General features: G+C 42.9%; 1 long non-coding RNA gene across 2 annotated transcripts in view; it reads right to left on the bottom strand.

The window, feature by feature from the left end:
• LOC146860056 (uncharacterized) overlaps positions 1-11,151 on the bottom strand; it is a 134,575-nt gene extending 123,424 nt beyond the window's left edge. For both annotated transcript variants that reach the window (XR_014979084.1, XR_014979088.1), the window contains exons 1-2: positions 11,040-11,151; positions 10,803-10,934 (exon numbers count right to left, since the gene is read on the bottom strand). This is a non-coding gene — a long non-coding RNA (uncharacterized LOC146860056). The remainder of the gene's footprint in view (positions 1-10,802; positions 10,935-11,039) is intronic.
• Positions 11,152-12,332: the final 1,181 nt, after the last annotated feature.

Genomic DNA, 12,332 nt, shown 5'->3' with positions numbered 1-12,332 from the left:
TTTCACCACCGGCGTGTCTCCAAGAGGGCCCACCACGTGCCAATGGAGAGCAACAAGCCCGGGGCCCACGACCATGGCACCCTCTACATCATGCAGCCACGCACCGCGGGCCACCAGGTCACAGACCTGATTCTGGGTCTTGATTTCGCAATGGCAGAGAACATTTCAGTGCACCGGGCCTCATCGCAGGCTGCACACCTGTTCACTAACTCTGTGAACCTCGAGGCAACGCCAGGTGGTGGTGGGCCCGCACTGCCCGCTGGCTTAGACCTACACTGCGGTCCAGCAGGGCTCATACCAATGCCCAATAGTTAGCACGTTCCTGAATAGGAAAATGTAATTCGCAATGCACTCAGTCTTAGAGATGACGTCTCTTTTTGTAAATTAAACTGAAGACTCAAGTTGATTTTAAACGTCGATGAAAATTTATTGAACACTTTCTTCAGTGTTATTTCGTAGAATAATATTCATGGTAACATTCATCCAGATGCCCATTTATCATATCATTAATCCGAGTGCCCAATGCATTTCGGGCTTGTTAAGCCCTTCTTCAGGGGCGACGCTCTGAAAGGACAAGCGTAGGAATCAGTCTCAGGGTGAGATCGGTTGAAATGAAATAGAAAGTGCCCGTTAAGTCTTGGGGTAAAAAAGGTGATGATTCTATCAATCTATACTGATCGAACCGTGAGTAATCCGTCCAACATGGGTGTCAAATCTATGTATATCCTGTTTCCTAATCTTATGGTAAACAAAAATCGTGAGAAGAGATAAAGACGTGTGTTTCAGCTTTAACACAGTGCCGATTACGAGTGACAGAAAAAGGAAAGTGTGACTAGTATATATAGCGTGAGCTTTAAAGGGGGAAACGATTGTGTAGTCTCAAATAATCACCACGTGAAGTGAAAATCTAGAACATGAAATGTATGACGGCAGTTTTAACTGTCTTGGTGATGTTAAAAACAGTTGCTACGAGTGTGAAACAAGTCACAAAAGAATGTAACACCAAACTTAAAAAAGATGTGCAGTTTTAAACGGTTATCAAGAAGTGCAAAAGCAGATTTACGGATTGGGATGAACGTTAACGGACCCTCAAGGAACCGGGAGAACCGTTACAGTGTACTCCGGGCGGTGTAAGCGATCATGATCATGTAATGTGAACCCACGTGATTAAGTAGAGCCGTTAGTAGGAACTACATAGAAGAAAGACTAGTAGTTCCTAAAGAATTAAACGGTGAAGTGAAAAGAGTAAAGTCGTAAATAAAACATGAGTGTATCGTCAAAAAAAGTTAAGAGAAAGAAAATTCGAATATTATATGTCAAATGATCCCACAGGTGAATTGCGAGAAAAAAATATAGCTGGCCCTAATGTGGCCGGGAGAACGTACACTAAGAGGTGTGAAAGGTCATGATAATGTGGTATAAAGCCACTTAAGGTGGGTTACATAGAAAAGAGACTAGTAATTCCAAAGTGTAATAAGGTCAAGAGTAACGTGGATGCGTGAGCATGCAAATTAAAATGACATTACCATGGTAGAGTGGACAGGTAATAACGGTGATTCAAAGGGAAAGTAGAAAATGGCATAAACTAAAATCCAAGTACAACTGGAGTAATGGCAAGATCAAAAATGAGATTGCCATGGTTGCAATTCAACAACGAGCAATATTTCTAGCAAAAGAACATGTTATAAACAAATGTTATAGGGTAAACAATTAATATAAAGTTTACAACGGACCAAAGGTGTTGAGGAGTCCAAGTAGGGAACAGTATATCCATGTGTGAAAAAGGACCTGATTATAGAAAACAGCCTAGGTCGTAACGATCATTAAGACCTTTTGGGTACGTAGAGTTGAGTTTGTGAATCCAAAATATTTCTCTTTGCAGTAGATGTTGACAATTGTCTCGTCCCCTGAGATGGGGGATTAGTTCGAGAACCAGAAACTGGAGTTGACAGATGTTGTGTTGGTACTGATGAAAATGGGTGGCGATGGGAGATTTGGCCTGTTGTGTCCGGATATTACTTTTGTGTTCGTTAATTCTTATACGAATCTTTCTCTCCGTCTTGCCCACATACACCAGTCCACATGGACATTTCAACATGTAAATGAGATTCTGACTGTTACATGTAGCTGTGACTCTTAATTTGGTAGAGTGTCCTTGTAACGGATGTTGAATGGTGGTACCCTTGATAATAGAATTGCAATTACCACAATTTAGACAAGGTAAAGTACCTTTGAAATTGCTTGTGATTGACTAGTCCGCTTTAGATATTATTTGTTTCAAATTCCGTGATCTTTGGTAAGCAAACCTGGGTGGTACTTCAAAGATGTTGTTGAAATCTACTTCAGAACTTAGCATGGGCCAGTATCTGAGAATGGTTTTTTTTATGTTAAAACTTTGTGTTGAGTTTTTAGATACAAATGTCATTCTTTGATCTGATGTTTTAGGAGATTTAGGTGACAGTAGCATCTGTCGAGTAGATTTATCTGATTTTAGAATAGCGTTGTCCAGAACTTTTGTGGGATACTTGCGTTGTTCAAATTTAGAGATGCAGGTACTTTTATTTGATTCAAAAAGGTCATTGGTGCTTGAAATTCTTTTTAATCTCAAGAGTTGCGAGTAAGGTAAATGTTGCTTGAGTGATGGTTGGTGGAAACTGTGATAATGAAGAAAACTGTTTCGATCAGTGGGTTTAGTGTACACCTGAGTGGTAAGGTATCCTTGATTGATAGTGATGTATGTATCCAGGAATTGTATAGATTCTTTGTTAATACAATGGGTGAATTGAATACGTTGGTCTACTGTATTGAGGGATTCAATTAAGGATTCAAGTTGGTTGATAGATCCATTCCATAATATGAAAATGTCATCAATATACCTTTTGTAAAGAACAAGGTGTCTGGTCCAATTTTGTTTAGATAGAATGTTGTCCAATTCGAAGCGATACATGTAGAGGTTCGCGTAGGTTGGGGCGGCACAATTGCCCATGGAAGTACCCGAGCATTGAATGTAGAAAGATCCTGCCCATTCAAAGTAGCTGTGATAAAGGGTGAAGTGCATGAGTTCCATAATGAATACTTTCAGATTCTCCGGTTTGTCCGTGGTCATTAAGAATGATTCAATTGCCTCAATGCCTTTGTCATGTGGTATGGAAGTATAAAGTGATTTTACGTCAATGGTACATAAAATGGTATCCATGGTTATCAGATCACGAACGGACTCTAGAATGTTAAGAAAGTCAGTAGTATCCTTGATGTAGGTAGTCATAGATTGAACTGAAGCTTGGAGGTGTTTATCGAGGTATTTTCCAACGGGTTCATGCAATGAATTCACAGTAGACACTATGGGCCTAAACGGTGGTTTGGTTGCATTTTTCGGCATTTTGGGGAGCATATAAATGTAAGGTATGGATGGATGAGTTTTAATCAGGTATTTTTTGTCTTCCTCATTGATAGCTCCCTGTTCCAAGGCTGTGTTTACAATGGCTTTCAATACATCAAGAAATTCGTTGGTGGGATCCGATGGTACGGGCATGTACGTCTGTAGATCTTTGACATGTTCGTTGACATTTTCCATGTAAAAAGCTGTGTCCATGATTACTAACGCCCCTCCTTTGTCAGCTTGACGTATGGTAACTTCTTGTTTGTTAGCTAGTTCTTTTAAAGCATGTTCTTCTTTGTTGGTTATGTTCTTATGAATCTTTGTGTTGTGATAACCAATTTTGTTTAGATCTTTTTTGACAATGGTCTCAAAGGCATCCAGTACTTTATGACTCATGGGTGCTGTGAAGGTACTCTTGTTACGAAGTCCCATTAGGGTATTGTTCCGTGGCATGTCTTGGATGTTTAGGATGTTACAAAAATAGTGCTTAAGTCTGAGAGAACGCATAAATTTGAAAAGACTAATTTCAGTCTCCAGTTGATTCGAATGGTAAGTGGGAACAAAGGAGGTTCCTTTTTGGAGTGTCAAAATTTGGAGTCTTGTGAGATGGAAAGAAGAGATATTGATTACAAGATTTTCTGGCTGTGTGTGCTCTTTGCCACTGATTTTGTCGGTATTTTTCCGCCTGGATCTCCGAGTGGTCTTGTGCTTGCCCCTAAAAAATGAGATTGGCCTTCACCACTAGTTGTAGGACCTGCACTGGCTACTTGTTGTAGATCTCTAGTGTCTGTTGGTCTGAGATTAGATTGTGAAGTTTGGGGAATCCTAGATGTCTTATCTCTGGTGGATGAGTCGTCCGAAGATGTTGCATCTGTGTCTGATCCTTGTCCTGTTTGTTGACGTTGCTGTCTCTTGTAAGCATAGGCTTCCGCCCATGTGTATACTTCTCCTAATTTGTAGTCAACGCTGTCGCGTTTAAACTTCCTTGTTTTGCGGTCATTGATTTCCTTAGTGTAATCGTCTAGTTGTTTATTAAGATCTGCGAGTGTGGCATTCCAGTCGATGTCAGAAATTTTACTGGAGATTTCTTCACGAAGTTCATCGATTTCTTTATGAAGATCTTCAAGTAATTTAGATAACTCTTCAACTATCAATAGGATCAGATCTAGTGAACATTTATTGAGGATTGCTTCCCATTTCTCTGTGAACCGTGGATTATTTTTGCAAAGGGTAGATTTGAGAGCTATTCTTAACCCTCTTGGAATCCTGTGTACCTTGTGGTACCTTATTAGGGTACTGGCGTGAAGTTTTTGATTGATAGCTCGTTTCGACGTGTATAACAGTTGTCTGATATTATATTGAACAGATGTAGTGCTGTGACTGGATCCGGTGGTGTCCTCAAACAGTGCGTAAATGCGTTTCTTCATTGGTGTACATTAAGGTTTGTGCTCTTTGTTCAGGAATATCTTCAGATTCATCCATGTGTATGGTGGTGCGCTTTCTGTGTCGCTCAGGGAAGGGTGATAACAAGAAAGTCAAAAACAGAGTGCGCATTTTCTGTTTTTGACTTACTCATACCAATGCCACCATTCCAGACTGCCCGGAGAGCGCATCATCGCAGGCTGCACACCCGCTCAGTACTGAAGGTGCCCCTATCTCAGTGCACCAAAAGACACCGTCCCATGACGGTGTGCCTGTGCCTGCTGCAGCACATCCGGTACCAGAAAGTCTGTGCACCGCTAGCCATGGACCCTTTATGATCGAGTCCCGTGGTGCGGACCCCATCATGTCACCACCAGCACTGGGCAATGTGATGTGGCAGGGCCCTAGCCCTCATGCATAACGGATTCCCACACGGAGACACCAATTTGGAGAGTGGAAATGGCATCTAGCACGTGCACAAGGCCCTTTTTATTGGCTGGGCCACATGTCCTGTGACGCCGGAGCCGAATGGGTGTGGTGTGGGTGTGAACCAGCCATGAGGGAGTGGCTGTGGCATGCAGACAACTAGACCTGTGAGCACCAGATCCCTACAGGGAAGACCTGGGACATGTAGCATTGTCCCCCCCCCCCCTGTGAGCGTGATTGGAGTGGGCTGGCCAGGCGTATACCAGTCCAGCGTAAGGGTGTGAACAATGACCCCTGGGCTGTGGGCGTGCTTCCATTCTGGCCTGGACAAGGAAGTAACGAATGCGTGTATCCCCATTCTAGTGTCGGCGCCACCCGGCATGCAATCGGCTAGCTTCTCCTGGCACCCCAACACACGGAGTTGGAAGGCCATGTGTTCGTCGTGGGGGTCCTGGGAGGCAGCCGTGGTGGTGGTTGCTGCCTGCTGTGTGTACTGTGCAGGGGGTGGGTACTCCTCTTACCAGCTGGGCTGCCCTGCTCCTGGAAGTGGGCTGCGCAGGCTGTTCACAAGCTGTTGGAGGGCGTCAGAGTTGAGGTCTGGTTGTCCTCTTCATCATCAGAGAAGAGAGGTTGGGACTGCTCTGCAGGAGGTGTTGAATTTCCCTCTGCAATGTGAAGGGGAGATGCAGTTTAACATTGTGTTCACATGTATGTTGACACATTGTACATGTTTACATGCTGACTGAATGACAGTGTAGATTGTTACTGTTTGTGGGGAGATGCCTATGTGATGTGGGACAGTGGATATTTCAACAACTTCACGGATGTGTATTTGTACTTGTACATTGTCAACTCACATTTCCCTGCGATGCCATATGTGATTGGCCAGTGCACACAAGCGGGACCAGTTGTGTCCCCTGTTCTGTTGTGGACGTGTTGCGGTTTGTGCCACATCGTTGTCAATGTTAATGTGCTCTGCATGTGATGTGTGTGCCGCTCTTTGGGGGAGTTGCCCCGGCAGCTCTGATTTGGCTGCCCCGATCCCTTACATGCGGTGTGCCTTTGACTTCTTTGCTTCTACAGTGTTGAGATGTTGCATTCTTGTGTGCATTGTAATCTTGGTGGGAGTTTGGGGTCTGGGGCATGGTCTGTCTGAAGATGTACTATGCTTACTTGTGGATGAGTGCCATTGTGCCCATCTTTCCCCTTCCCCCCAGTCCCTGGTCATTACTCACCTTGTTGCTGTTGTGTCCAGTCCTGTTGAGCAGTGTCCGGTCCCCCAACTCCTGCCACCATCTCCCCACTGATGACTGTGGACACCATTTCCTCCATCTTGTCCAGCTCCTCCTGTGGCGCTGGACTCCCACCTCCAGTCTGCATTGCTGCCTACCGGTTGTTTGTGATTTTCTGCTTGGTTTTGCGATTGACATCATTCCAGCGCCTCTTGACCTCGTCCATTGTCCTCTTCAGCACTCCGACTGCATTCACCTTGTCCACGATGGTCTGCCATATTCCAATTTTAGTTGCCAGTGACACAGTGGAGGTGACGAACAGTAGTTGATGGTGTTCTATCACCTCCGTTATCAGGATTCTGTTTTCCTGCGGACTGAACCTTTTCTTCCTACTCTTCTTCTCCTTGCCCTTCCCTGACCCCGAAGTCCCAGGCTGGTCCTCTGGGGTGCTTGTGGGGTTCTAGTTGTCCTCTGCACTTTCTCCCACTGACTCCATTGTGCTTCACTGTTGTTTGGCTTTTGTATGTGTGTTTTTTTCATCTTTTGTAGTGCATTTTCCCGCATGTCGCGTGGGGATTGCAGGCCTGTGGGTGGTTTTCGCTGATTTTTGTATCGCGATTGGCATAATCGCCCCTTTTTTCGCGTTGGTGTTTTGCATTTTTGCGGCATCGTGTTGATTTTAACGCCTTGTTTTGACGCTTTGTAGTGGGACTATCGCATGGTGCCGCCGGCTTGGGAATACCACGTTGACACAGAGTTAATTTCCCGCGATGGACTGCGATGTGAAGAGTTACGTTAGGCTACTTTTGTAGTAGTTATCACACGTTCTTGAGAATATTCCCCATAGGCAGCTGCTCCAGGCTGCTGCTGGCTGTGGGATAGGAAGCAGTTGAAACTAGTAACTGTCTCAATTTTTCAGCCAGCAATACACCTTTCAAGGCATTACAAGCACGAAGCTCCCAAAGCACTGTGTATGTTTGCCCCGCAGACTATGGATTTTTTTGCTTTTCTCCTCTTGTCTTTAGTAGAAAAGGTATAAATTAGAAAGACGTGAATCTTAATCAGGCTTTCCTGGATTTCCAGTTTTGCTGGAATCTAGCTGTCCAATGTGAGCTTGTGAACTGTGCTGTCAAAAGGTTCAGAAAAGATAATTTTTTCAACCTGCAAATTGTTCCAGCATTGAAGACATTCACAGTTAGTGCTTTCTTTTTTATATACTGTAGTATTCAATTATGTTGCCTCCTTGAGCACTACATAATTGTCAAGCACTCACTGTGCTTATTTGTGATGTTCACTTATTTTCAATTGCTCATGCGTGAGGTTTTAATGCCTTCAGTGCGAGGTCATTGACTTTATGTGGCAATCGAAAATCAAATTATTCAATAAGGTTGACAAAATTATGTGGCAAGAAAAGGTAAATTAAGCATTACCATGTGTGCAAATTCTGTAGTAGGGTTATTTCTCTGATTTTGTAATTTTAATATAGGTTAAGCAATATTTTATTGTAATTGCAATTACGTAGCGCTTTGTATTTCCGAGGCCGATTATACAATGTACCCTAGGGACGCAAACACTTTTTGTGCCCACTTTGCCCGCCCTTAGGCACTTTGGTATTACAGAAGGGGCCACAGACAATTGTGTGGTCCCTTGTGTAATACAGATAGCTCTGGCGCACATATAGCTATGTCATCAGAAGGCGTTACCTCATTTGCATTTAGGCATGGCACCATGCAAATGAGGGAATCTCTTTGCCTTTGTACCAGCGCGGTGTTATAGACGCGGGCCCAAAGGGAAAGAAGCTCTCAGGAGGCAGACTGACAGTGCGCTACAAAAAAGGTGGCACAGTGTCAGTGCGCCCTGCTGATGGCAGCCCACTGAAGGGGCGAAGAGGGTTCTATGGACTCCCCAGACGTCTCCTTGCAGGTACGTGCAGTCACTCACTGCATCCGCCTGCAAGGGGATCTCTCTCCCCTCTTAAAAGTGCAAGCGGGTTCACACAGTGAAACATGGAGCAGCTGCTACAAATCCTCTAAGTCTTTAATGTGCTGCCCCCATAGCAGCACAGGTTCGTGGCTGCCCTGGTGGCACTGCATTCATTCTAATACAGCGCATTTTCCGTGTTTGCGCAGGGCACACCTTTAGGAAGGTGCACCCGGCGCAAACGAGGAAAATGCACCATATGTGTAATACACCCCCTGATGAGGAGCTGAAACACATTAGTGGATGGGTAGTATAATATACAGTGTGGGAGTTTTTGATTGAAACAGATGTCAATTACCATGTGCCTTACGCTGTTTTTGTGTTGTGTTGCTGTGCAGAATAGTGCTCTCGCAGTGGTGTCTGAAATTCAGTGTCAGTGGTGATGTCACTTCCTGTGATGCCAAAGAATTTAAGGCCATATAATCTCACTTTTCTACCCCCGACATTTTTGTGAAATGCCATCCATACCACTATCACAGGAAAATGGTATTGTCCTAACATGGAAGGTATGAGAAGGGAGATGGAAAGCCCAACATCCTGTCCTTAATCCACCTGGCCTTCTGATCATCTTTACCACTGTACTCCTTCCTCCAAACATTCAGCCCAAAATCTTGGCCCACACACAGCGCAGCCCACTGCCAATGGAAACACTTCCAGGCTACCATACCCATAAGCACATCTGACCCAGGCCATGGTGTAGGAGAGTAGGATCTGCTTCACATGGGCACCCCCACTTTTTTCTGGTGTTTCACTGTTTTTCGACCTTAGTCTGGCTGTGGCCCTGCTAATCAGGACCACAGCCTAGCTGCTTCCTCTCTAAAATGGTTTCCATGTACATTAGGTACATATCTAATTGGATTCTGGAGTGCCTTATAAGCCCCTAGTATATGGTATACTATGTACCTAGGGCATAGGTACCTCAGAGGCCTACCAGGGGCTGCCGCATATATTATGCCACCCCTGGGAAGCACTCCAAAATAACACCACAGGTCTGCTACTGCAGCCTGGGTAAGGGGGTGCTTGCACCCCTTACTGTGGTATAGGCTACCTATATCACTACCCTATACAGACACATATAAACCTATAAGTCATTCCTATGGCAGGCCTTGACAATCCTGAAGGCAGAGTGCTTGGTTTTATGTGAGAGTGCCCAAGCATGAGCTGAGCCCCTCTGCAGCTTTCAGAAATACTTCCTTATGGCTGTTCTGTGATACATGTAAAATTCAAAGTAAGTCAGCGCACAACGTATGAAATACACAAAAAGACTCCTATGTAAATAAGTGTTAACAAAATTCACTACCAATATAAAACAATCAGTGCGTACAAACCAGAAAAGGTAGCCAACCTTAAACACAATACTGAAAAGCAGGTGAAACAACACCTGAATACCAGATGCACAGCTGTAGTAGAAAATGAAAACTCATAAATACTATACATTAAACAGAGCAAACTGTCATCAGAGGAGAAAAACATTCAGCATCATATATTATGATTTAACACAAATAATGCTCCTTTAATTGTTGAGCTGTGAACAATCCAAATGAAATACAATGGAATTTGTTGTTGAACAGAAATGATACTAAAGTCCTTCAGAGAACATATCAGTAATAAATCTCAGTTAATTTGAAGGAAAGCATCAACATAACAGTTGTATTACAGAAGAGATTGACGTTGCTATGATCCATGCCCAATGCATTTCGGGATTACCCAGAATCCCTTCTTCAGGGGCCTATGTTGAAAAAATTGAAAAAAGAAGAAGATATACACTTCATTTTGAAACATAAAATGTATATAGACAAAACAAGGTAAAACAAAGATACATCGAACAACGCCAGAGTAATAAAAACACACCTGTACGTGTGCAAGTCCAGACAATTATCAACAACTAGGGGAAATGTGAAAACAGAGACTGAAAGTTGTGTCTAAAATCAAATAGCTTGTGAAAAGGGAAAAGGAGGAGAAAAGACCGGTGATGACCACACCCTTAGTGAGCACACAAATAATGTGAAGGAAAGAAACAGGGAAAAATGGTGCTGAATAAACAGCCCTTAATTAAAAACGCGAAACTCTCATGTATTGATGCTAATCGCAGAAGTGTCTGTCCACTCTAATTCAAAATAAAACGAAAAAATGGTGCTCAGATGCTGTCGCCTGAATAACCACAGACATATTAGACAATTGTACGTGTTGGATACTCACTCGAGTGAACGTACATGCGAACTCCTCTTAATACTATGCAATTAACAAGGACTGCAACTGGTGTGCTGAAACACGAAAACATAAAACTCACGACATTGCCATTCCATAAAGCATGAGCTACATGAAAAAAAACACAATGGGAAGTCGAAATCAGGCTATATTACCCCGAAAAAATCGATGCTGATATCCAGTGATCAGTTGAAAACCAGGAGACTCACTGATATATCGAAGAAAGTCAGCAGAAAAGGGTAGGTCAGGAACACAACCTGCCAAAAATGATTGGCAAAAACGGAAACCTAAAGGAAAACAGAAAAAACGACCCGCCTGTCATTGAACCGTCAAATAAAAACACGGTGTTATCATGGTGAGCTGTTGCAACTGATACATTGTTGCCACCTTACCTATATTCTTTATGAGCAACGACTCAACATGGCACGGAGTTCGCGCGGGTGAAAGGATAGAAAAGCCGCAAAAAGCCGCTAACGTGTTTAAAAACGACGCTGAGAAGCGTCTGACATCACCATAACTATACTGAAACTCAACAAGAAAAGAGGACTAAAACAAACGCATGCCATATGCGAACGGAATAAAATAGTGAGTGTACAAAAAATATATATAAATCAATACGGAACAAGCCGTAATAGTGATAACTGGTCAAGTCCTATCATAATCTGACTGTGATCATCTAAAAATCTTCTGGAAAAATACCCGCTGAGTGCCGTATGATGAAAAAAACGTAATGAATGCTGTGAGGCACTCATAATGAGTCGCGGTAGTGAGCAAACAAGTGTACGTCCCTAACGGTAAACAATGTGAATAGTGATAGGCAACTAAGCAAATGAATCTAGAAAAAATATATTGTGTCAATAACTCACACCATGGATATGGAAAGTGAAGCTAAGAACCGGAAGCAACAAACTCATAGCACCAATCCTCCTTGAGAAATCAGAAGCCTGATCTCAAAACAAGGTAAAGGGCAAAATGGTGATAAAGGCAAACCAAAAGTGATGTTAATTGAATACAAGTGAAAATGTGACAAACTGAGTCAAGATTCAAAATTGATAAATAATATAGAAAAACCTGAAGTGAAATGAGAAACAAGACAACATGAAACAAACCAAAAGAAAGGTAGCTGATAATTGTGTGAAGAAGACCGTACTTACAGACTCGATACTTTATAGAAAACACAACATTTCCAATTTGTCATTAAGCCCCGCAGGTACTAGAGTATGCAGATATTTGGTCCACCACACTTCCCTTTGGGCTAATAACTTGGGGGTGTCTATAGCTGATTGTACTGGAATAATTTCTAAGATCATAAATTTCAATTGAGCGATGGTGTGCTGATGTTGTAACCAGTGTGATACTAAATAAGACTTCAGACTTTTAGTACGGATAGAGCTTTTATGTTCGGAAATACGAATCTTAATTTTCCGTGAAGTTTTGCCAACGTACAACAATCCACAGGGACATTTAATAGTGTAAACAACATTTACACTGTTGCAGTCTCCGTTATATTTAAGCGAGATGGGTTTACCTGAATGTGGGTGGTTGATGACGTTGCCAATAATCACATTATGGCAGTTAACACAATTATGACATTTACGCATTCCAGAAAATGGTGCTAGATTAACTACATGAGTTCTTTTCAACAAATCTTTGATGTTCCTGCTGCATGTGTAAGCAAAAAGAGG

This window comes from Triturus cristatus, chromosome 3_1 (genome assembly GCF_964204655.1).
Source record: "Triturus cristatus chromosome 3_1, aTriCri1.1, whole genome shotgun sequence".
NCBI classification, from domain to species: domain Eukaryota; kingdom Metazoa; phylum Chordata; class Amphibia; order Caudata; family Salamandridae; genus Triturus; species Triturus cristatus.
Note: the sequence above shows the minus strand (reverse complement) of the source record. Positions and strands in the feature narration are given on the sequence as shown.